This window comes from Bombina bombina, chromosome 4 (genome assembly GCF_027579735.1).
Source record: "Bombina bombina isolate aBomBom1 chromosome 4, aBomBom1.pri, whole genome shotgun sequence".
Lineage (NCBI taxonomy): Eukaryota > Metazoa > Chordata > Amphibia > Anura > Bombinatoridae > Bombina > Bombina bombina.
The window spans coordinates 1,076,662,323-1,076,688,708 of record NC_069502.1 but is presented as its reverse complement, the minus strand read 5'-3'; positions in this window follow the sequence as shown (position 1 = coordinate 1,076,688,708).

Sequence of the window (26,386 nt, the reverse complement as noted above, 5' to 3'; positions counted from 1 at the left end):
GAAATGAGCACACGAACCTCATAGGTTTAGCTAGCAAATTAAAATAAACACAGACAAATTATTAATTGGTGAGAAACATTTGATATCATTGATATTACAAAATTGACTTTTAGAATAATGCAAAACATTATTTGTTTTCTAAACTGTCCCTTTAACAAAATTACATATGCTAACATATATTTGAAGATTGTTGGTATATCTACATGTACTTGTTCAAACAATAAATATTGAAATCAGATTTATATTGACGTGTTAAATAAAGTCTATTTTCTTAAAGAGACATTATTGTGTTAATTTATTTTTCTAAAGACATTTGTTTTAACAATGAATATGGTTTAAAGTCCTTTTAGGAGTGGGGGGTGAAAATATGCTAACAATAATATATTTGGAGATTAACCAATGTGGAACTCATACATGATACAAAAATCAACATTTGCATTAAAGGGACAGTATACTATATTTTTAACAGAACTGTATGTAATAGACCAGGGGTGTCAAACTCATTTTAGTCGCGGGCCATTTTCCATACAAGTACAACTCACGTGGGCCGCACACTACCTACATATCTTGTCATTGCTTAACAGTGCAGTGGCATTTGCTATAACTGTATACATTTCAAAACATTGTGTTCTGTAACTCCTAATTAACTTACTCTGGCTTGAGGAAATGTGCTCTAATGCTTTTAAGAAGGTGAGACACACGCTCCACGTGCGACCCACTGTTTATAATAGTGATAGACATACCTGTTGTACATAATATAAAATAAATACATAGAAATATATATAAAGTATGTGATTTTAGTTAAAGAGAAAATGATGGAAAGGAATGGACAGAAATGATGTGGGAAATCAGTGCTACCATAGTAATGAACTGCATGTGTTAAAGAAATCATTATGTACTTATCTGTCTTTTTCTTTTTAATAACGTATGTTTTAATGTATGTGCATCCCTAACAGTAAGCGCACTCACTCTTTAAGTAATAAGCATATTATAATTCATATTTTTCATGGAGGTGGCGTGGGCCGCACAAAATTAGGTTGAGGGCCGCATGAGGCCCGCGGGCCGCAAGTTTGATACCTTTGTAATAGACACTACTAGAAACAACAAGATTAACATATACTGATATCAATATTACAAAGCTTTAAACACTTTCAAAGAAAATCGGGTTAGCTCTATTGAAAATATAGATGAACCCCCATTACAACCGTAAAACAAGACAATACACCATCATACACAAAACAGGAGAAAGCTGGAGATGGTACTCACATGAAACTTAGAGGCTTGGCGAGGAGTCTGAAAATTACTTACATTTTATTTGAACAGAAGCAAAATGAAACGTGTATTTGTTAAACAATGGACTATCTAACTAGAGAACAAATTAAAAGATTTGATTTATAATGTGAGTGTCTAATGAACCTTTAATAAAATATACGACGAAATTACATTTAGAAGAAGTCGGCATCATATATTTAGCATATGATAAAGATAAATGCATATTGATTACTTTATTCTAACACAATAGCGCATATTTATGAATTAGATATCTTTAACATTAAACACAACAGTCATTTTTCAGAAAAAGGAACATATTGTTGACAAACATATTAAACAACATGCACTATAGAGATTTGCACTTGCCTCGAAATATCATATGCATGAAAACATTTTGCTTTCGTTCGTTTATTCAACCAGACATCCAGCAAAAGAGAATGTGGTGGTCTTTATCAGCTACGGGTCAACAATGTAACATGATGCAAAAAATCCATATTCGCAAGGTTTTTAAAATTGGCTTCATTCACAAACGTGTTTAACGTGCACAAACAAATATTGCGGGACTACGTAATACAATCAGACGTTTTTTACCTTTGCATGTGACGTCTTAATTAACATGGCGCTTCCTTGATCACGTAAGAACGCCATCCAATAAAAGGCACATTCTTGATCACGTAAGAACGCCAAAAAAAAAAGGCGCATCCTTGATCGCGTCAAAACGCCATCCAATAAAAGGCACATTCTTGATCACGTAAGAACGTCAGTCAATACAAGGAATCATTGGACAGCCTGGCAGGTGACGTCTTAAGCAACATGGCACATCCGAGATCGCTGAAAAACCGCAGCTAATACAAGGACTCAGTTGACAGCTTGGCATATCACTAAGAAACATATTTATATTTTAGTAACTAGTATGTGTCTAGATTGCTATCTAGGAATGTCACAAAATCATGAATCATCTTTTCGGACTTGACTGTCCCTTGAACTATAGCTATGGTGTATATCTTTAACATTTAAAAGATACACATGAGAAATACATATGCCATTGATGTTTTAAGATATGTTTAGATTGTTTTGGAATAACAATAATGACACATGTATTGATTAAACGTGTCATTTATTCAAGTTGAAATATGGTCAGCCTACCTATAGCCATATATGGGAGTAGAAGTATTTTGTTAACATATTTGGTAAAAAATATTCATCATCTAAAATATGCGCATTACACACAGAGATTTATTTGGTTACACTTTTACAATAAGATAGAATTGAAAATGAAATACATGTGCTGTCAACATTACAATAAGATTGTTTATTAATAAGATTATATCTCCTTGTTCATGTAAAAAGGACAAAAACGCTTTAGAAATGGAAATACATTCATTAACAATTGTGCTCACCATCACTTAAAGGGACATGATTTTTTTTTTTAAAAAGAGGATACACAGAGACAATACTATTTCAATAAAATGAACACTTTACAGGGATTATATCATTGTATCAATCCTCAGATCATTTGTTAAAGGTGCATCAATTCATGCAGAGTTTCTAAATACACACATGGATGTGAAAATTGAAATATACATATATACACAAATAACAATCTATATATACATATATAAAATAATTACTATGCTAATCATAATCATGCAATGATAAAGCTTTGAGAAAAATATATAAAGACAAATAATAAAATTACATTGGAGATGTTAATCTTAAAGTCATTTACAATTGTATTACATATATGATTCTTGAAAATCCATTATTTTTGGTAGGTCCCTTTAAGGATCAACCAGATAAACTAGAGCTTTCAATCAATAAAATGAATAATGAGGACAAAGAATCGTGCAATGACATGTCTTTTATTAGTATGTAAGAAAACATCAACAATGTTTATAAATAATCTTGTAAAAATAAGGAATATTTGAGCCATATGACAAGGTAACAGAGTGCATCACAGTCCATGAAGAGAGTTGCCAAGGGCCAGCATAGCCCCATTGTAGATATATGACAAGGTAACAGAGTACATCACAGTCCATGAAGAGAGTTGCCAAGGGCCAGCATAGCCCCATTGGAGACATATGACAAGGTAACAGAGTGCATCACAGTCCATGAAGAGAGTTGCCAAGGGCCAGCATAGCCCCATTGTAGATATATGACAAGGTAACAGAGTGCATCACAGTCCATGAAGAGAGTTGCCAAGGGCCAGCATAGCCCCATTGGAGACATATGACAAGGTAACAGAGTGCATCACAGTCCGTGAAGAGAGTTGCCAAGGGCCAGCATAGCCCCATTGGAGACATATGACAAGGTAACAGAGTGCATCACAGTCCATGAAGAGAGTTGCCAAGGGCCAGCATAGCCCCATTGGAGCCATATGACAAGGTAAAAGAGTGCAACAGGCACAACAATAAACTTAAAAAAAGGCCAAATGGCAACAATAACAAAAACATCAACATGTGGACGGAGGATTCTTATCTGCGCCCTTGGAGCATCTCCAGATCCTCCACTTACTGGTCATCCTCTTCATCATCCTGTGCATGTCCTGCTCCAGATTCAGGCCTTGAATTTAATAGCATGATCTGCCGCAGAGTCAAATCCTGAACCCGGAGCTGGGCCTGCATGGTGTCGTTCATCCCTCTCAGGACAGCTGCGTTCCTCAACACGGCCTGCTCTACTCGTGCTATACCTTCTAGCATGAGCCATGCTGCGTCACAGCCTAAAATAAAGAATAAATCAAATATTAAGGATAATTACACAATAGACGAAAAAATAAGCAAAGATACATTGTCATCATAAAGACAAATCATTCTTTACATCAATTTGTTTAAATTGATTCTTTACACATTAAATATGTTATTCAGACAGACCGAATCATTAAAGGGACAGTTTACTCAAACATGTTGTCCCCTTTAATTGGTTTTCGATGATCCACTTATACAGCTTGAGTGTATCAAATCTTGTTAAAGGATTTACATTGTACTTACATTAGCAATTTAAATATTTTAATTATACTGTGGTAGGCACACCTATCCTTAAACATTTTGGCGTTGAGGACAAGCTGTGTAAACATAGCAACCTGAAGAAATTACATTCCCACTGGGTTAGACAAGAGATAATGTATCAACATTTGTACATAAATTGTTGGATCCAAGTAGTGGTGATTGGTATATGTAGTGATATCAAATTAAAGGGACACTGAACCTAAATATTTAATTGACTGATTCAGATAGAGCATGACATTACAAATATGAAAAAAATACACATATTCTTTAAATGTTAGAATTCTCTAGCTAGATTTTGAATGCAAGAATGTAGGTTTATAGGGCAGGCCATATTTGTTTATCAACTTTGGTTGTCCCTGCTGGTTGATGGATACATTCATCCAACAATAAAGAAATGATGTCCACAATTATTTTCTATTTAAAATTAATTCTAGGCATTTCTTTGTTTCAATAAAGATAGCAAGAGAATGAAGAATAATTCATAAGAGTAGTAAATTATAAATTTGATTAACATTGCATGCTCTATTTGAATCACAATAGAAACAATTTGCCTTCAGTGTACCTTTAAGTATCTTATAATGTGGATTTTGAATGATACTTACAGCTGTGCCTGGGAAGGACAATCCGACACCCAGGACAATGAAGGTTGAGACAGGGGGGAGGGATGGGATTGGGTTGGGGAGGGATGGGATTGGGTTGGGTTGGGGAGGGATGAGCTGCTGCTCCGGGGTAGGCTGTACAGCTGGGGAGTGGTGAGTTGGGGTCTGGGCAGCTGTATGGGCCATAATACGGGGAGAGCGGCGAAGGGGGGTGAAGGGGCGTGCTTTGGGAGGGACAGGGAAGGGGTGTTTTTTGGGAGGGACAGGAAATGACAAATGGGAAGGGCCGGCAGGGGTCTGGGCCTGGGCAGGGGTCTGGGCCTGGGCAGGAGTCTGTGCCTGGGCAGGGGTCTGGGCCTGGGCAGGGGTCTGGGCCTGGGCAGGGGTCTGTGACTGGGCAGAGGACTGGGCAGGGGCGGAAACCAGATGACCAGATGACATAATCAATTTGAAATGCGTTGATTTGATTTTATGATGTATGAGATGTTAATATATTTGGATTATTTTTTTCAGATGGATCCTCCACCTCTGGTCATCTGGGTGGAGGATCCATCTGAAAAAAATAATCCAAATATATTAACATCTCATACATCATGAAATCAAATCAACGCATTTCAAATTGATTATGTTTTCAATATACTTAGAAGTGTGTTTGAATTTCTAAACAATTATGAAATGAGGATATGGTATGCATATAGGCACTCAGATGAATATCAATGACTGTCTGTACAATTATAACATTATTATTGTGTTTTGGCCTGGAATATGCATGTGACATAATGATGGCATGAATTATAAATTAAAAAAAATAAATAAACATCCAAGCATATTTTCATGCTGCCTGATATAGAAAGGGGGCAGTAGTGTATTTGAACAGACAAATAATATTCCTTTTTAAAGTGCAAAAGCTGTAGACTTTGAATGTCTTCAATAAAATGATTTCCAATAAAGCAACATGTTGGAAACATGATAGATATATTTCACATACCATCAGACTCCAAGGCAGCCTCTTCCGTCACACATGTTAAATCAATCTCTGTAAAACATAACATGTTGTGTACACGTTAAGATCAGATATTATAACATATGTTACTGTTGATCAAAGACACACATCAATGTTGCATTAAAGATATACACACCCAAAGTTATGATTTACATCATTTTGATGGAGCATACAAATGACATTAGATTTGTTATTCTCAATGATTCAGATTTTCGATGTATTGTTTGTATTAATTTTAAAATCATAAAAGCATAGTACATAGAACATTTAAGATTTCTCATGTGTATATCACTTGATGACTGTTGTCAAAAATGAACATGGAAACAAACATATGCTATACATCTTCTGAATAACAAAGGTGTAGACTAAGAAAGTTTTAATTATTAATCTTTCAATATTCCAAGAAAATTAATATATAATCAGTCGAGTAAATTATATGTTTGTTTCAAATGTTATGCTTCATCAGAATCATGCTCATAATATTGATTACCAATACACCTTCAATGACATATAAATGAGTCAATGGACTTACCAGGAGACCGCAAAGGCGGCTCTGTGTCAGTGCTGGATTCCTCTGGGCTCCCCACACCAACTCTCTCTATGAATGATATAGATATATATTAGTGAACACATTTGGGATAGCACTAAATCACATCTGTAGCGAATTTTCAGAATAATCAACTTGAAAATGTGAAGAATAGAGCAGTCATTAAACAAAAAAATGCTTGATTGAATAAAGGGGATTCTGTTAAAAATGATGTATTGAACATATGTTTAATTTCTGACTATATTAGACATCAAACTCATCTCATACGATGCTATTGCATATCTAAATATACCCATTGATCAATGTTCTTAAAAGAATACACACAAACCACATGTTGAATAACAGCTGTTGACAAATATAAACAAAGACATGTGGCACATCGAGCCATTTGTGCAATGTACAGTAATCTTGTTTAGGACACAACACATATTTATCACAATACAAAACCAAATTGATTAGTACAAATATGTAATCATGGTGCTGTTAGAGTATGCTGATATCTATAAAGTAACTCCAACAGTGAATATGTGAATTATATATCAATATTGTCTAATCCAAAGAATGTAAAGATGAATGAATCTATTGTTTATTAAAGGGACACTGACATGATTTATTTCAATCATTGATTTCACTGTTCAAACTGTTCCAAATGATTTTACATTGACTCCTATTATAATTTGAATGTTGCTACATTTTAATCTTAAAGGCAGATAAGCAATATTGGATTCAATAAATATTGTTTGTTGAAGGTATCCACTAATCATCAATCAAAACCCAGGTTGGTCAACCAAAATTGAGCTGCAGATAAACGTACATTCTTGATTTTAAAATACATTTAGCAATAGAATATTTCACATATGATTATAGTATTATATTTAAATGTTGATTAATATTGCATGCTCTATCTGAATGACAACATTAATAATTTTAGCTCGTATCCCTTTAATATAAAATTATATTGATTTGACAATGTTGGTGTTAATGAATTCTCTACTCCATATGTTGATGTAATGAATGGGATTGAGCATGCAATTCCAATCTAATATGTTATTTAAGGATATCCTAAGAATTATTTAATTTTCATCTATTAAAGGGACATGAAGCTCTAAATGTGCAATTGTATACTTTTTTAAACTATGTACTACTGTTATCTGAACACATGATTTTAACTTTTGTAAATATGCCAATTTATGCATAGAAAAACAGCCGGATAATACCAGTAATGCATTGTTTAACCTAAACCAAAATCCATTAATTTTTTTAAGAACTAAAACAATAGACTGAACCAATGTAGCTCATAAAATGTTTAAACAAAACAATAAAATCACGTTTAAAAATAATTCTATGTAAAATTTAGTTGGCATGTCCCTTAAATGACGTGATCAATTTCAAAAAAAAAATTCTTTTTTTTTTAAATCTAAACATATGCAAAATTGTGTGTATTTTTTAAAAATGTATACAAATAAGATTAAGCAATACACAAGGGAAGAATATAAATTGGACATTCAAAGAATCTTACATTAAAATTAAGACATCCAGAATAGATGGGATATCTTAAATTCCAAACAAAATCAGAGTAGTCTTACAATGTAATCCTATTTTTTGGTTTTATTTATTCTTATTTGCAAAAAGTTTTAAAATCCATTTTGAAGATACATATAAATATTGAACAATGTGGATTTAGTATGTAATGTTCTGTCCATGTTTCTAAGACAAATGTCAATTAAAATGAGACATACCATACTGTGACAAGCCCTGCCTTGAGGATCCAGCACCAACATCCAGATCTGTAATATATTAAATGAGGATTGGATATCCTTAATACAAATCATGCCATGTTTAAAATCTTTACATTATTAGCAAATCAATTAAAAACTATTAATCATTTGGTAGTCCCATGAGTTAATTGTTTCCTCAATTCTATTCATGATAAATATATCCTGTACTCTTATTTTCAATCAGTTGTGTTGTTTACTGTAGCTTAAATTATTTTTTTGTGTTATTTCATTCTCATCAATTGATGGGCATATGTTATAATTTATTTGGATTCTTCTTTTTTTATTATGTATAATATTGAAAATAAGAATACTGTATTCTTCACATATATAATAATTCACATTTCATTTTGACCAACATGTGTAAAGCAATGCCACTTACAGCAAACCCATTTTAACGTGTATGCGCAATTCCATTTTCGCGATCATTGCGCAATGATTCCAAGCGGAATTACGCATCCGTCATTTGACCAACATGTATAAAGCAATGCCACTTACAGCAAACCCATGTTAACGTGTATGCGCAATTCCATTTTCACGATCATTGCGCAATGATTCCAAGCGGAATTACGCATCCGTCATTTGACCAACATGTATAAAGCAATGCCACTTACAGCAAACCCATGTTAACGTGTATGCGCAATTCCATTTTCGCGATCATTGCGCAATGATTCCAAGCGGAATTACGCATCCGTCATTTGACCAACATGTATAAAGCAATGCCACTTACAGCAAACCCATGTTAACGTGTATGTGCAATTCCATTTTCGCGATCATTGCGCAATGATTCCAAACGGAATTACGCATCCGTCATTTGACCAACATGTATAAAGCAATACCACTTACAGCTAACCCATGTTAACGTGTATGCGCAATTCCATTTTCGCTCTGTGACGCATATTCTGTAGAGCGCAAGAAACATCATTCCTATTTCATGTGTCACTAATCTAAAATCAGATATCTAAACATCATATGTAGTGTATGTTGTGAGATCTGTATAGGTTTAGTATCTGACTATATACACATTTTTAAAAAATAAATCAAATATTAAGATATTATATGAAGTTGGATAGTTACCTGGTTCAGATTCTCCATCATCTCCTCCCAGGCCACCGGACGGAGAAGCAGCTGCCCTGGCCCCCGCGTCAGGACTTTCAGATCCCGCAGCTGGGAGGGAAGAAGAGGAGGCCGAGGATGGCGAGGATCTAAATCTTTTGGGGACCCGGAGATTGAGGAGCTCGCATAAAGTCACCTCATAAGGGAGTAGGTATAGTTTCCGCGGGGCCTTTCTTTGGCCCCCTCTTTTACGGGCTTGTACCCAGTCCCTTATGAGGTTGACTTTTTTTGTTAAGCGCAACCTCATATCTCCGAATCTACTCATGATTTGATCCTGGCTCCTCTGGACGTCACACACCAATTTAACCGCATTGGTGATAGACTCCCAGAGGGCCTTCTTAACAGGCGCATCTGTCAACCTCCTCTTGTTCCCAAACAGCTGGGGATAAAAGTCCTTGACGGCGTGGACCAGTGCAGCGCTCTCCTGCTTGGTGAACCTGGGAGGTTTCATGCCTGCTGGGTTGTATTATAATAATAATAATATATATTGCCTGCAGGCATTAGAGAACTGACAAAGATGGCAACGTGTAATGGACTTTTATATGGTGAAGTAAACATGAGATGCACCATGGGACAAGTTATCTGTACATCTGATTGGATAAAAGTTTGAAATATTGTTAGAATGTCTGTGAGACCATCCTGACTCAAGTTGTGTTTGTGTGATGAACTCTGATTGGCCGTTCCTTAATGTTTCATATCTTAGCAACTTCCATACACATACCTTCTGGTGGTGCTGTAACTTCATTTTTCATGTAGACTTATTTGTAACTCATGGGCCTGTCATGCGGATATGTGTGACGCAGATTTAATATCCGTGATCCGTTAAATGTTAATGATTAAATTCTCTTTAAAATCTAATACTGTCACATTATTAAATGTTGTAGACATTTCTCGGTTTAATAACGGTCTGTTTCTTTAATACAAATACACATTTAATATTGTATGTCTTTATTGTTCATAAAATCCATTTCTTGACTTATTGTGAAGTATTGATATTGCTCTATTAAATGTATTTATAATGCACATTGAATGTGTGCTATTGCGTGACATTAGACTCTAATGTTTAAAGATGCTAATCTGGTGTTTCAAGATGCGTTTCCCACGCAATATTTCTGAATGTTCAAATTCAGGTTATAATGTCAGTAACTTGGATAATCTGTTTATAAATGTTAAACTACAGGTTTGTTTGTTATTAGTAAATAAACCTCGAGCTTGTATTTGTCTGAAGTGCTCATATATGTTATTGTGCAATGGCGTCTTTATTTTTAAATAGACATTACAAACAAACAATTGTATCAAATGATCTGTAGAGATAGAAAATTGTTTAGACTTTAAAATGTAACTCAATTTATCTTAGTATTTAGATATCCTCAACAGAAGAAATTTAAATGCACATGGTTGAGCCAATCACATAAGGCATCTCTGTGCATCCACTAATCTTCATCTACTGAGCCTATCTCAATATGCTTTTCAAGCAAAGTATGTCAAGATAAGAAGAGAAGTAAATACACTCTTTAAATCTCTTAAAGGGACACTGTCCAAACAAATTTAGCGTTCGTGATTCAGATTTAGCATGAAATGTTAAACAACTTTATAATTTAATCCGATTCTCAAATGTTAAGAATTATCTTGTTATCTTTCTTTGCAAATCAATAATGATATTTTAGATTACGGACAATTGTTTCCAAAAACCTGGGTTGTCCTTGATGATTGTTGGATAAATTAATCCAACCAAAAAAACCAAGTTCTGTCCAGAGTACTGAAGCAAATAAATTATCTATTTAATGCCTTATTTTTAAAATAATGATAGCAACATCACAAGGAGCATTCATAATATGAGACAATTTTTAAAGTTGCTTAAAATAGAATACTCATTCAGAATGTATAAATCATTAATTTTTTAACTGTCTCCCTTTAAGTATATTTTGAGTTCATGTCCCTTTAAAGAAACATTTCACAATAATGCTTGAAATATCAGAAACCTAGGCACCTTCCTTTTGATAAATTAGTATAACATATGAGTAAAGCAAATTTAGATTAACTTCTGGATTGTTTTACACAGTGACTGAAATATATATTGTAAAGGAGGTATTTCGGAGTCTTCAGCTTAGAGGGACATTAAGCTATATGTTATGTATGCATTTTGGATAAGATTATAATATTTGAACAACTTAATATGTTTTGGTATTCAATCATTAGATTGTAATTATATATTCTTGGATTAAATACATATCTACATAGGCTATTTTGATGCTGATTGTTGGTTGCACATAGATGCCTTATGTAATTGACTAAGATATGTGCATTGATGTATCTTTTTAAAAGTATATTTAAAGACTGAATGTAATTCTATAGTACTTTCTAAATATGTTTAAATTCTTTTATGAATTATTGAAAAATCAATACACAATATACTTTGTGAATGTCCCTTTAAGGACCAAAACATTTTGAATGTTGATTTAACATTGTCAAAATAAACTAAAGGGGAATGAAAATTATATATAGATATGTGATGTCTAACCCAAGAGGTAAGATTTTAAAAACTACATAATATTAATAACTATAGTTAAATGACTCCACTAGAAAATTAAATCGATTAACCTGGCATCCAATAACTAGCTTGTGAAAAATATAAAGTTAAATGACCTAACATTTATAAATGTAAAAATTAAAAGAATTTAGAAAATAATGTTTTGAGATACCTAAGGAAGATACAAGATCTTATAAAATGAATTTTACATTCAACAACACTGTCACTTTAATGTAATTGAACCACTTCCCCTTCTTAAAAGTGAAAACAAATAATTTTTGTCAAATTTTGACTACATATCCGAAATTATTTTAACATCTAAGAATTTCAAAAGAAAAGCATCGATGGATCTCACTCCCCAATTAATTTAAAAAAAGATAGTTTAATGTAATATTCTCTGAATCAGTGGATTTTCTAAAATTAATGCATTATTTGATCTTATGCATGTGCTTGTCAAATAGCCAAATACCAGTCATGGGAGTCAAATTGTTTTTTATTGACAGATTATCTGGATATTTATTATAATCTGTTCAAAAGAGTGTATTTAATACTAAAATGTTTATTATTACCATTTAAAAAATTAAAAGTTTCTGAAACAAAAACAAAAAAATATTCCTGGAAGTCATCAGATGACAATCTGAAATAAAAAAAAAATTTTTTAACAAAGTTAATACACACGTTGTCAAATATTCATAAAATACATTTACAATCATCTTGTGTCTATGCTCTAACTTTGTTCAACATTTTATCAAGATATTTATTAATTAAATAAAAAAAAAAAAAACATAGACCATTCTATTGTGTAATAAAAAATTAATTTAAATATCTGATTTTCTAATTCTACATAATAATGTATATCACATTTCAATAATATATATGTATGCTGAACATAAATGTAATATTTCATGTCCATTCAAATACCTCTATATCAACTATAATATGTATTCCTTTTTCTGATTGTGATCCCTAAATATCTAATGATGAAATAAGTATGACTAATGTATGTAAGCTAACAATAATCAACATTCTTCCTGTGATTCTTAACTAGCATGCACCAACCTGGATAATGCATGGTCTTTGAAAGTCAATTCAGGGGTAAACAGTTGGGGGTCGATCCGATAAAAATCGTCGCCCGCAAAAGCCGGCGACGCCAATATTTGCGCGGGTTTGGTATCACATATACGGCGTAACCTAGAAGTTACGCGCGTATATTTCTGCCGTCGCCCGTAGTTTTTTGGGCCATAGGCAGGTATACCAAACCCGCGCAGTTTGGCATCCAATATGCAGCGTAAGGACTTACGTGGCGAAAATGGAGAAAACTTACTCCATTTTCACCTCGCCACAAAAAGCAGCCGTAAGAAGCCTTACGCTGACTATTGGAGACCCGTAACTTCCTAAACTGGCTGCTAAAATAAACCTAACACCTAACGCATGCGCAATGTCTATCTCCCTGTCAACCGCGATCTTCTAAAATAAACCTAACACCTAACGCATGCGCAATGTCTATCTCCCTGTCAACCGCGATCTGCTAAAATAAACCTAACACCTAACGCATGCGCAATGTCTATCTACCTGTCAACCGCGATCCCCCCCACCCGAAATCCCTAATAAAGTTATTAACCCCTAAACCGCTGCTCCCGGACCCCGCCGCCATCTACATAAACTAACCCCCTACTGTGAGCCCCTAAAACCGCCGCCATCTACCTTATCTATCCCCTAATCTGACCCCTTACACCGCCGCCACCTATTTAAAAATTATTAACCCCTAATCTAATCCCCCTATACCGCCGCCAGCTATATTAATATTATTAACCCCTAATGTAAGCCCCCCCCCCGCCGCAACCTAATAAAGTTATTAACCCCTAAACCGCCGCTCCCGTACCCCGCCGCCAGCTATATTATATCTATAACCCCCTAACACCGCCGCCATCTATATTAAAATTATTAACCCCTAATGTAAGCCCCTTACACCGCCGCCATCTCTATTAAAATGATTAACCCCTAATTTAATCTACCTACCCCGCCGCCAGCTATATTATCTATATTAACCCTAAGTATATTATAGTTAATATAGGTATTACATTATATATATTAACTATATTAACCCTAATTATATTAGGGTTAATATAGTTAATATAGTTACTATAGTATTTATATTAACTATATTAACTCTATCTAACCCTAACACCCCTAACTAAATTTATATTAAATTAATCTAATTCATTTATAAACTAAAATATTCCTATTTAAATCTAAATACTTACCTATAAAATAAACCCTAAGATAGCTACAATATAATTAATAATTACATTGTAGCTATGTTAGGGTTAATATTTATTTTACAGGTAAATTGTTAATTATTTTAACTAGGTATAATAGATATTAAATAGTTATTAACTATTTAATATCTACCTAGTTAAAATAATTACCCAATTACCTGTAAAATAAATCCTAACCTAAGTTACAAATACACCTACACTATCAATAAATTTAATAAACTACAAACATCTATCTAAAAATACAATTAAATTAACTAAACTAAATTACAAAAAACAAACAAACACTAAATTACAAAAAATAAAAAAAAGATTACAAGATTTTTAAGCTAATTACACCTATTCTAAGCCCCCTAATAAAATAATAAACCCCCAAAATAAAAAAAATTCCCTGCCCTATTCTAAATTAAACAAATTTCAAAGCTCTTTACCTTACCAGCCCTTAAAAGGGCCTTTTGTGGGTCTTGCCCCAAAGAATTCAGCTCTTTTGCATACAAATACAATCCCCCCCCCCCATTACAACCCACCACCCACATACCCCTATTCTAAAACCACCCAAACCCCCCTTAAAAAAGCCTAACACTACCCCCCTGAAGATCTCCCTACCTTGTCTTCACCACACCGGGCCGAACTCCTGATCCGATCCGGGAGATGTCTTCCTCCAAGCGGCAAAGAAGAATTCTTCCTCCGGCGATGTCTTCCTCCAAGCGGCAAAGTAGAATTCTTCCTCCGGCGACGTCTTCCTCCAAGCGGCAGCAAAGTCTTCATTCTTCCGGCGGCATCTTCAATCTTCTTTCTTCGCTCCGCCGCCGCGGAGCATCCATCCCGGCCGACTGCTGTACTACGAATGAGGTACCTTAAAATGACATCATCCAAGATGGCGTCCGCCGAATTCCGATTGGCTGATAGGATTCTATCAGCCAATCGGAATTAAGTTAGAAAAATCTGATTGGCTGATTGAATCAGCCAATCAGATTCAAGTTCAATCCGATTGGCTGATCCAATCAGCCAATCAGATTGAGCTCGCATTCTATTGGCTGTTCCGATCAGCCAATAGAATGCAAGCTCAATCTGATTAGCTTTTTTATGGTTAGGCTAGTGAGGGGGGATAGCGGATAGAGGGTTAGACGTGTCGGGCTATGTTAGGGAGGCGTGTTAGACAGTGCGGGTGTTTTAGACTTTAGTCAGGTTTTATAGGCGCCGGCAGTTTCTAACGTGGCGCAAGTCACTGGCGACGCCAGAAATTTGTACTTGCGCAGATTTCTGGACATCGCTGGTTTGTCAGACTTACGGCACGTTAGCATCTGACGGCGACTTATATGGGATAGCTCGAGTTGCGAGCTGAAACTGCGGGCGACGCCGGTTCCCTCGCTTGCGCCGCAAACTGCGATCTATATCGGATCGCGCCCTTGATCTTCAATAGGTGTCTTATTCATCAGTTCATAAAATAGAGGACTGGGAAATAGCATCTAAAAAAGTAAAATCATCTAAGTGTCTGATTGTGATCCCTAAATATCTAATTAAGAACTAAATATGACTAATGTATGTAAGCTACTAATATTCAACAGTCTTCACTAGCATGCATTGGTACACCAACCTGGATAATGCATGGTCTTTGAAAGTCAATTCAGGGGTAAACAGTTGATCTTCAATAGGTGTCTTATTCATCAGTTCATAAAATAGAGGACTGGGAAATACCATCTAAAAAAGTAAAATCATCTAAGTGTCTGATTGTGATCCCTAAATATCTAATTATGAACTAAATATGACTAATGTATGTAAGCTACTAATATTCAACATTCTTCCTGTGATTCTTAACTAGCATGCATTGGTACACCAACCTGGATAATGCATGGTCTTTCAAAGTCAATTCAGGGTTAAACAGTTGATCTTCAATAGGTGTCTTATTCATCAGTTCATAAAATAGAGGACTGTGAAATACCATCTAAAAAAGTAAAATCATCTAAGTGTCTGATTGTGATCCCTAAATATCTAATTATGAACTAAATATGACTAATGTATGTAAGCTACTAATATTCAACATTCTTCCTGTGATTCTTAACTAGCATGCATTGGTACACCAACCTGGATAATGCATGGTCTTTGAAAGTCAATTCAGGGGTAAGCAGTTGATCTTCAATAGGTGTGTTATTCATCATTTCCAAAATAGAGGACTGTGAAATACCATCTAAAAATTAGAAAATAATCTAAGTGTCTCCAATAGGATGCCTCCATAGCCTTATTTTATCAAATAGTTGGCACTTACCATGTGAACATGTCTTTGTATGGTTTTCAAGGTCAGCAGATTGGAAAGATAATGCCAGACATGATCCCATTGGTATACTTCAATTTCAATCTTGGCTTTTTCCACTGTCAGTCTGGGCAATCTTCACTGTCAAGCTTCTAATTCTTCCCTTTCAGTCTTTAGATTAAGTCAGCTCCCTAATGGCAGAAAAAGTTTAATAAAAATTACTACAAGTGTGTGAATCAGTTCTGTACCCCTCTCCCACCCCCCATTTCAGAATAAATTTCTGTCACTAGCTTACTAAGCGTGTGTAGCATCTTGTGTTATGTTCTATCAAGTGTGAAGATGAGTCATATTGAGCAGGACGAACCTCTAATGTGTGACATTGAACCATAGTCATGCTAGAGGATAGTTATGCTAGAGGATCCCTTTCTGAGTATTTACATTTTAAGTAATGTGTAAACTAAATACTAGTTTAGAAAATGTATGCCATATGATGTATTTGTGTACAATTCATGCCAGCAACAGTCCATACATTTATACTTACCATCCGATGTCCTCTTTAAAAACCAGATGGCAAAGACTCGTTACAGGACCCAATGCCCAGAGCATCACCTATATTAATAAATGAAACACATTTTTAGCATTTGATGAACAATCCTAACATGTTTGCACAATTCTCTACTTGTCATTTCCCTAGAGTTCACATCTATTGACAATACTCCAGTCTAACTTCTATTATTTACCGTCTAAAGTGGCGGTTGAATGTCTGCTCTGACATTGAGCCCCTCGTCCCGGAATGGCCCCTCTAGAACAGGATCATCCTCCTCATCTCTGAGGAGGTTTCGGTGCGCCGGGACGCCCTGCAGCATCCCAGCCCGCTGTGCAATATTATGCAGGACGCTACAGGCTACAAAGATCTTAGCCACCTTCTTTGGGTTGTACTGGAGGGCTCCTCCCGACCTGTCCAGGCACCTGAACCTCATGTTCAGGAGCCCGAACATCCGTTCAACCACCGCCCTGGTTCTCTTATGAGCCCTATTGTAGCGCTCCTCAGACACATCAGTCGGGCTACGCAAGGGGGTAATGAGCCAAGGCCGTCTCATGTACCCAGAATCACCTATAAATTATGAACAGAACATAATTCAAACAGAATCCTCAAAATAGTATTTGGAGTCCAATAAAAAGTTTTGTACACGATAATCCACTAACAAATGTTTATTTAAAAAAAAAATAATCTAGTTCAATATTATTCTCTATCTTCCCATTTCATCTAAGACATGCTACATATGCGTATTTCTCCTAAATCAAACCTTGTGTAAAATGCAAACTACATGGTTACATTGCATTCTCTATCTGAGCATTTAAGGTAAGACATGCTACATATCTGCATTGAACTAAAAGACATTAGCGGAAAGAGACAATGACATGGTTAAATTGCATTCGCTAATATCTTCCCATTTCAGCTAAGACATGCTACATATGCATATTTCTCCTAAACCAAACCTTGTTTAAAATGCAAACTACATGGTTACATTGCATTCTCTATCTGAGCATTTAAGGTAAGACATGCTACATATCTGCATTGAACTAAAAGACATTAGCGGAAAGAGACAATGACATGGTTAAATTGCATTCGCTAATATCTTCCCATTTCAGCTAAGACATGCTACATATGCATATTTCTCCTAAACCAAACCTTGTGTAAAATGCAAACTACATGGTTACATTGCATTCTCTATCTGAGCATTTAAGGTAAGACATGCTACATATCTGCATTGAACTAAAAGTAGACATTAGCGGAAAGAGACAATGACATGGTTAAATTGCATTAGCTAATATCTTGCCATTTCAACTAAGACATGCTACATATGCGTATTTCTCCTAAACCAAACCTTGTGTAAAATGTAAACTAAATGGTGACATTGCATTCTCTATCTGAGCATTTAAGGTAAGACATGCTACATATCTGCATTGAACTAAAAGACATTAGCGGAAAGAGACAATGACATGGTTAAATTGCATTAGCTAATATCTTGCCATTTCAGCTAAGACATGCTACATATGCGTAAAAAGTTTTGTACACGATAATCCACTAACAAATGTTTATTTAAAAAAAAAATAATCTAGTTCAATATTATTCTTATGCTACATATGCGTATTTCTCCTAAATCAAACCTTGTGTAAAATGCAAACTACATGGTTACATTGCATTCTCTATCTGAGCATTTAAGGTAAGACATGCTACATATCTGCATTGAACTAAAACTAGACATTAGCGGGGGAAAAAAATAAATGGTTAAATTGCATCCTATAGCTGAACATTACGCTAACATTTTAAAACTACAGTGGCAATTGTCAAACTAATTAACCATGTTGTGCACAAATACTCACCAACGAGATAACCAGGGGGCATTTGTCTTTCCTCAAACGGTCTCCACAGGGACGACAGAGAGAGGATGCGGGCATCATGACTAGCCCCTCCAAAATTCGCACACACATGCATAATCCTCATCTGTGCGTCACAAACATACTGCACGTTGAGGCTATGAAAATGTTTGCGATTTCTGAAGGGCAAGTCATCAATTGGAGCACGCAGCGCAATGTGGGTACAATCTATGGCTCCCAAGACATTGGGCAATTGAGCAATATCAAAGAATTCCCGCTTCAGGCGCCTCCAATCACCATCATTCTGTGGGAATCCTATGTATTGCTTACTGATACGTACCATGGCGTCCAGAAAGTTATCAAACACTACAGAGAATGTACCTTGAGCCAGGCCATGCATGTACAGTTCTCCGGATTGAAAACTCCCGGAGGCCAGGACGTATAGACAGCTTAGCATCTTACTCATGGCGGGAACAGCAGTCCTTATTCTTATACGTGGCTCCAAATGAGGTTTAAGAAGATCGTAAAGGCCAATGAGCTGTTCGCGATTGAGCCGATACTTATCATAAACCTCAAAGTCGCTCATGTTTTCCAAGGTGGGTCTCACCTTGTAGACAGGAGGACCTCGAACCAGACGACCCCTTCATCTCAGTCTGAGCCGCCGAGGCTGCCTGATTTGACCAACAGCTAGTTCGCCAATAGCAGCACCAGCAGCGTCTACCATGTCATCGTCATCCATCTTTCAAAACAGCGTAACAAGGTATGCACTTGATCTGATGTGGATCACAAGTGATGCATTGGCCATGTTGTTTGGGGGATTTATAGTACAATTAGTCCAATGGTAGTGAGTTTGTAATGATTGCTAATTGTATTCACTTGTTTGTATGTGAGCGGCGCGAATGCTTTCACAGTGGGCGTTTTTTGGTTGTTTGCTGAAATGTTGTTTTCCAACAATGAATCTCAATGTGAAAGTGTCAAATATCACACATACAGTGCATGTTTGTAATGTTTGATCATATGCGTAATCAATATTTATTAAACGCGATCTTATAGTAACAAGCACACGTCCAGGCTAAAATGAATGAAAGTGCATAGTTGTGTATAATGTGCATCGAATGTGATCGATCAATGTTGCTGCAATATTGTTTGTAAACGATAAATTAACATCTGCCATCTGTAGTATTGTATATATGAGTGATTGCCGAGCAGTCAATATTGTATGCGTCCCTTTAAAATCGCAATAATAATTCAGAACTTCCCGTCTGCCATCTGTAGTATTGTATATATAAGTGATTGCCGAGATGTGAATATTGTATGCGTCCCTTTCAAATCGCAATAATAATTCCGAACTTCCCGTCTGCCATCTGTAGTATTGTATATATAAGTGATTGCCGAGCTGTCAATATTGTATGCGTCCCTTTAAAATCGCAATAATAATTCAGAACTTCCCGTCTGCCATCTGTAGTATTGTATATATAAGTGATTGCCGAGCTGTCAATATTGTATGCGTCCCTTTCAAATCGCAATAATAATTCAGAACTTCCTGTCTGCCATCTGTAGTATTGTATATATAAGTGATTGCCGAGCTGTCAATATTGTATGCGTCCCTTTAAAATCGCAATAAGAATTCAGAACTTCCCGTCTGCCATCTGTAGTATTGTATATATAAGTGATTGCCGAGATGTGAATATTGTATGCGTCCCTTTCAAATCGCACTAATACTGAATAACTTCCGGCTGTCATCTGTAGAATTGTATATATAAGTGATTGCCGAGCTGTCAATATTGTATGCGTCCCTTTCAAATCGCAATAAGAATTCAGAACTTCCCGTCTGCCATCTGTAGTATTGTATATATAAGTGATTGCCGAGCAGTCAATATTGTATGCGTCCCATTCAAATGGCACTAATACTGAATAACTTCCGGCTGTCATCTGTAGTATTGTATATATAAGTGATTGCCGAGCTGTCAATATTGTATGCGTCCCTTTCAAATCGCACTAATACTGAATAACTTCCGGCTGTCATCTGTAGTATTGTATATATAAGTGATTGCCGAGCTGTCAATATTGTATGCGTCCCTTTCAAATCGCACTAATACTGAAGAACTTCCGGCTGTCATTTGTAGTATTGTATATATAAGTGATTGCCGAGATGTCAATATTGTATGCGTCCCTTTCAAATCGCACTAATGCTGAATAACTTCCGGCTGTCATCTGTAGTATTATATATATAAGTGATTTGTGATCTGACAATATTTATTAATTGTCCCATTCAAATCTCCCTAATAATGCTGTTCCAAACTGTTCTTTACGTATATGTTGTATTGTAGTATTGAGTGTTAAAGTTCCGAAAGGGGCGGTACAGTCGTGAATCTGTGATGTGTATGGTTGAATCTTCTAATGACGTCATGATATTATTAACCTGCCTATGTAGTTCTGAAATCCTCATTGTGTTGTTGTATTGTGCTACATTGTTATTGTGTGCTGAATAAAATCTAAATGTGTGCTTTGTGGTTGCGTGATGGGTGATGCGTGTTATGTACATGTACGTATATATTGTGATTGTGTCCCACATATGCTGACTTCTATATAGCGGTCTGGCATTGTTGTTCCTTCCCATAAAGTGACATCTGTAATCTGGTATAATGATGTTCTTGTTGTACGTAATTCCTAATGGTTTCTGGTGATGGAATCATGATGTTAAAAGTACAGTAAAATCCATATGTTCTGTTTTGTGATTCCTAGAGAGAATGTAATGTGTTTTTCCCCCATCATTTGAATGCACATGTATGAGTGAATGTTAAAAGTAATGTATGTGCATCCATGACTGATCATGTGTTAAGCCTATGTAGATATGCTGTTGCTGCAAGCATATGAGTTGAATAACTGAAATGCAATAATAAAGGTAAATGAGAATTGTTTCCCATTGTGTAGTGTTTGTGAATCCTGAAAAGTTTACATTATTTTTGTGTCCGTTTAAATGTTATATTTTGATAACAAAAAGTTTGTTACTAGTGATGTTGATTTGTAGTTGATGTAATAGAAAAGTCTGAAACAATTTAATGGTGTTGTGAATATTCAATAATTAAAATCCATAAATCCACCATAGGGAAATAGTCATTTCTTGATCTATTTATCATAGCTGGGTCTAACGCATAAAAGTATGTATTTTCTAGCGCTGGTATTTGGAGTATTTCGGTCTACGCTATTTGCGTGCGTTAGGGAAATGTGGGTTTCGCGTGCACGAGCACGTCTTCCCAATAGAAGTCAATGGAGGCTCTAAAATTTGGTAATTTTTTTTTTCTAAGACTGGTTTTCCTCGTAAAGTGAGTGACGTCATGAGCTTGTGTGAAAAAGTAACTAAATCGTGTTCTTTTTGTAATAAATAAATATTTTTTGTATGTCATTGTAATGTTTAAGTATGAACTAGTACCCTTGTTCTTGCAGGACCACTCAGTCTCACACCTTACCTCGGGTTCACTAAGATCTAACTTGTGTGAACCCTGTTATGCTCATAGATCTGAGGGTCACTACTGTAGGATACAGTGTGAAGATGGTATACCAAAAGGAGTTGGAATGAGCTAAACAACAATATAGTATGGTAATGTAGGATAACTCGAATTCCAGAGTTTAGAGAGAAGCTTATTCACTTCCAAAATAGTTGCAGACTCGCATCACACACATATAAAATATTTACATAGCTTGCACACACACACACACACTTTAGATAGAGTTGTGCAAGGTAGCTTCATTGGTTATTTACAACCAGATACAAGATTTGTAGTTGTGAGTAGTTGCTGGGTTAAAGTCAGTTTAAGCACATAAAGTTCATCAGAGGTTAATGCAAAATGGAGCAGTGCTATTTAAGCAAAATGATAGATATGGCAAAAGTCACTGTGCAAGTCAATGAAATGAATCACAAGCGGATAAGTTGATGTAACAGTTAGTGCATGAAATAAACTGGTTAATAGCTTAGTATGGCAGGTAAACTTGATTACTTGATTATTTGAGGCAAGCAGCAACAAATTACATGAGAGGCAAGATATCCTTATTTGTATATTGGTAATACAGACCGGTAATCCTGATGATAGTATATACAAACCGACTTCCCAAATAGTATCCTCAGCGTGGAGCAGAAGCGGAGTTACCGGAGAAGTAATGCAGACAGCGTGCGCAGAGATTCAGTGAGAGTGTGTGGCGGCTGCGGTTTCACCTAGTGACGTCACACGCCAACGGACCAGCATGCGAGTGAGCAGGAAGCAAGCAGCAGCGAGAGAGACAGGAACAGAGTTGTGGAGCTGCAATACCACAAGTCTTGAGTAACAGGAATTAGTATCAGTAGCAGGGAATCCCAACTTAGACAGGAGGGAATGGCTGGGTGTGAAGCGTTCAGGAACAGTGAGTGACTGAACAAATTACCAAGCAACGTTCAACACTAGGTGGAGCCTTAAATAGCAGTATGATAATTAGTAGTTAAAGGTACAGAATGGTAAAACCCTGACAGAACTCCCCCCTCAAGGAGCCGCTCCGCGGATCAAGGACCAGGACGTTCAGGATTTCTCCGGTGGTACAAAGAGAGGAGTTGGGGGGCAGAGAAGTTAGAGGATGGCTCCCACGAATCCTCCTCAGGAGCATAACCCTTCCATCTTACCAAATACTGTAGTTGATCATGAAGGTATCTGGAGTCCAAGATAGAATCAATTTCATATTCAACATCATCACTCACTTGAGGAACAACAGAAGAACTCTGTAAGTTACCCCTGACCAAGGAGTAGGGTTTTAACAAGGACACATGGAACGTTGGATGTATCTTCAGAGTAGATGGTAATTGAAGAGTCACAGCATTAGGATTGATTACTTTAATAATCTCATATGGACCCAAATACAAAGCACCTAATTTTTTACTAGGAATCTTTAAACGTAGGTTTTTTGTACTAAGCCAGACCTTGTCGCCAACAGCATAATCCGGAGGTTTAGATCTGCGTAAGTCATAATGATGCTTCTGGGTGGTTTATGCCTCTTCTAGTACTGTTTTTAAAGAAGCAAAACCATTAGCAATTGAATTGACTGTATCGTTTACCATTGGTAGTGTAGAATCAGACGTACAGGTAGGATGATACGATGGATGAAACCCATAGTTGATGAAAAATGGTGTGGTTCTCATAGAGGAGTGTAGTGAGTTGTTATGAGCAAATTCGGCAGTGGCCAACAGTGAATGCCAATTATCTTGTTCTAAAGTACAATAGCAGCGGAGATATTGCTCAAGTGACTGATTAGTTCTCTCCGTTTGCCCATTTGTCTGGGGATGATAGGCTGAGCTAAGTCTTCTACAGATGTTGAGGGTGCGACATAGCTGGGTCCAAAACCTAGATGTGAATTGTGACCCCCTATCCGTAGTGACAGATTTGGGCAATCCATGAAGTTTCACTATGTTGTTTAAGAATAGAGAGGCAGTTTCTGAAGCTGTTGGAAGACCCCTGTGGGGGATGAAATGAGCCATTTTAGAAAACAAATCAACCACCACTAATATGGTGTTGAAATTTGATGAAGATGGTAAGTCCACTATGTAATCCATGGCGATGTCTGTCCAAGGTCTGTCTGGGATTGGAAGCGAAAGAAGGTAACCATAAGGGCGATTATGTGGGTGTTTCTTGGTGGTACATGTGGGACAACTTTGTACATATCGAGTGACTGTGTCAATCATTTTGGGCCACCAATAATCTCTCTTTAATAAATGCAATGTTTTATGAACTCCAGGATGACCTGCTAATAGTGAGTCATGAGCATAACCAACAATCTCTTCCCTGAGAACTTCAGGTATATAAAGTAAATTGTCATGGTAGTACAAACCATCCTGATGTTTGCTTAATCCAAGTTGCTGTAAAGATGAGTCCTGAGACAGATGCTGTTTTAGGGTGGTTTTGAAGCTGGTAGTCAAACAGATTATTCTGTCTGAGGGTATGATAGATTCAGGTGTTTCTATATGTGAAGGTTTCGGATCCTTCCGAGAAAGAGAGTCTGCCTTGAGATTTTTGGAGCCGGGCCTATATGTTATGATATAATCAAATCGTGAAAAGAAAAGACTCCACCTGACGACGTGAAGTCAGGGTTTTGTTAGATCTCAGAAATTCAAGATTCCGATGGTCAGTATATATCAGAATAGGGTGTTGTGTTCCTTCCAGAAGATGTCTCCAGAACTCTAGGGCGGATTTGATAGCAAGAAGCTCCTTATCACCAATACCATAATTCATTTCTGCAGAGGTCATTACTCTGGAGTAGTAAGATATTGGGTGAAGAGGTTCTGTTGGAGACTTTCTTTGAGAAAGGATTGCCCCAAGAGCATACTCGGAAGCATCAACCTCCAGGGTGTATTGACAACTGGGATCTGGGAATTGTAGAATCGGAGCTGTAATAAATTTCTGTTTCAGACTAATGAAAGAATCTTCTGCTGACTGATTCCAAACAAATTTTATATGTTTACGTGTTAAGTAAGTCAAGGGTTGAACAATATGTGAAAACCCTTTAATGAATTTGCGATAAAAGTTCGCGAACCCTAAAAATCTCTGGATTTCTTTCTTGTTACGGGGAGCAGGCCAATTGGTTATAGCATCCACCTTGTTAGATTCCATGGAGATACCTAAAGGTGATATGTTGTATCCTAAAAAGGAAATTGTATCTGTATTGAATATACACTTTTCCAGCTTAGCAAAAAGACGATGAGCTCTTAATCGTAGTAAAACCTGCTTTACATGAGACACATGTTTTTCGTATGACTCTGAGAATATAAGAATGTCGTCCAGATAGATGACAATACATACATCTAAGAGATCATGAAACACATCATTTATGAAACACTGAAATGTCGCCGGTGCGTTGCATAAACCAAACGGCATTACAGTCTATTCATAAAGGCCGTAACGTGTACGGAAGGCTGTTAACCACTCATCCCCTGCTCTCATCCTAATCAAATTGTAGGCACCTCTAAGATCCAGTTTTGTATAAATTACAGCACCACGTAACCATTCAATTAGTTCAGGAATGAGAGGCAGGGGGTATCTGTTTTTCTTTGTGCATTTGTTAAGTTGCCTATAGTCAATGATTGGACGGAGACTACCATCCTTATTCTTAACAAAAAACATAGATGCTCCAACGGAGGATGTAGAGGGTCTAATGAAGCCTTTTTTCAAGTTATCATCCAAATAATTTTTCAAATGAGCTAATTCTGGCTCTGAAAGAGGATATATATGTCCTATAGGTATGGTACTGTTTGGTATGAGATCAATAGGACAATCATACGACCTGTGTGGTGGTAGTGTGTCTGCCTCAACCTTATCAAAAACGTCACTAAATTCTTTGTAACACTCAGGTAGGCCATTGACAGATAAATGGTATAAAGAGTGTTTGGTAAAACATGAATGTTTACAAAATGCTGAATCAAAGATCACAGACCCTTCACACCATGAAATAGTGGGGTTATGTCTTATTAACCAGTTCAAACCAAGTATCATAGGATATACTGAAGTGGGAAGTACATCGAAAGACAACTGCTCAATATGACCAGACTTAGTTATTACAGTAATAGGAATGGTGTGATGTGTTATTGGACCTGAACTGAATAGTGAGCCATCAA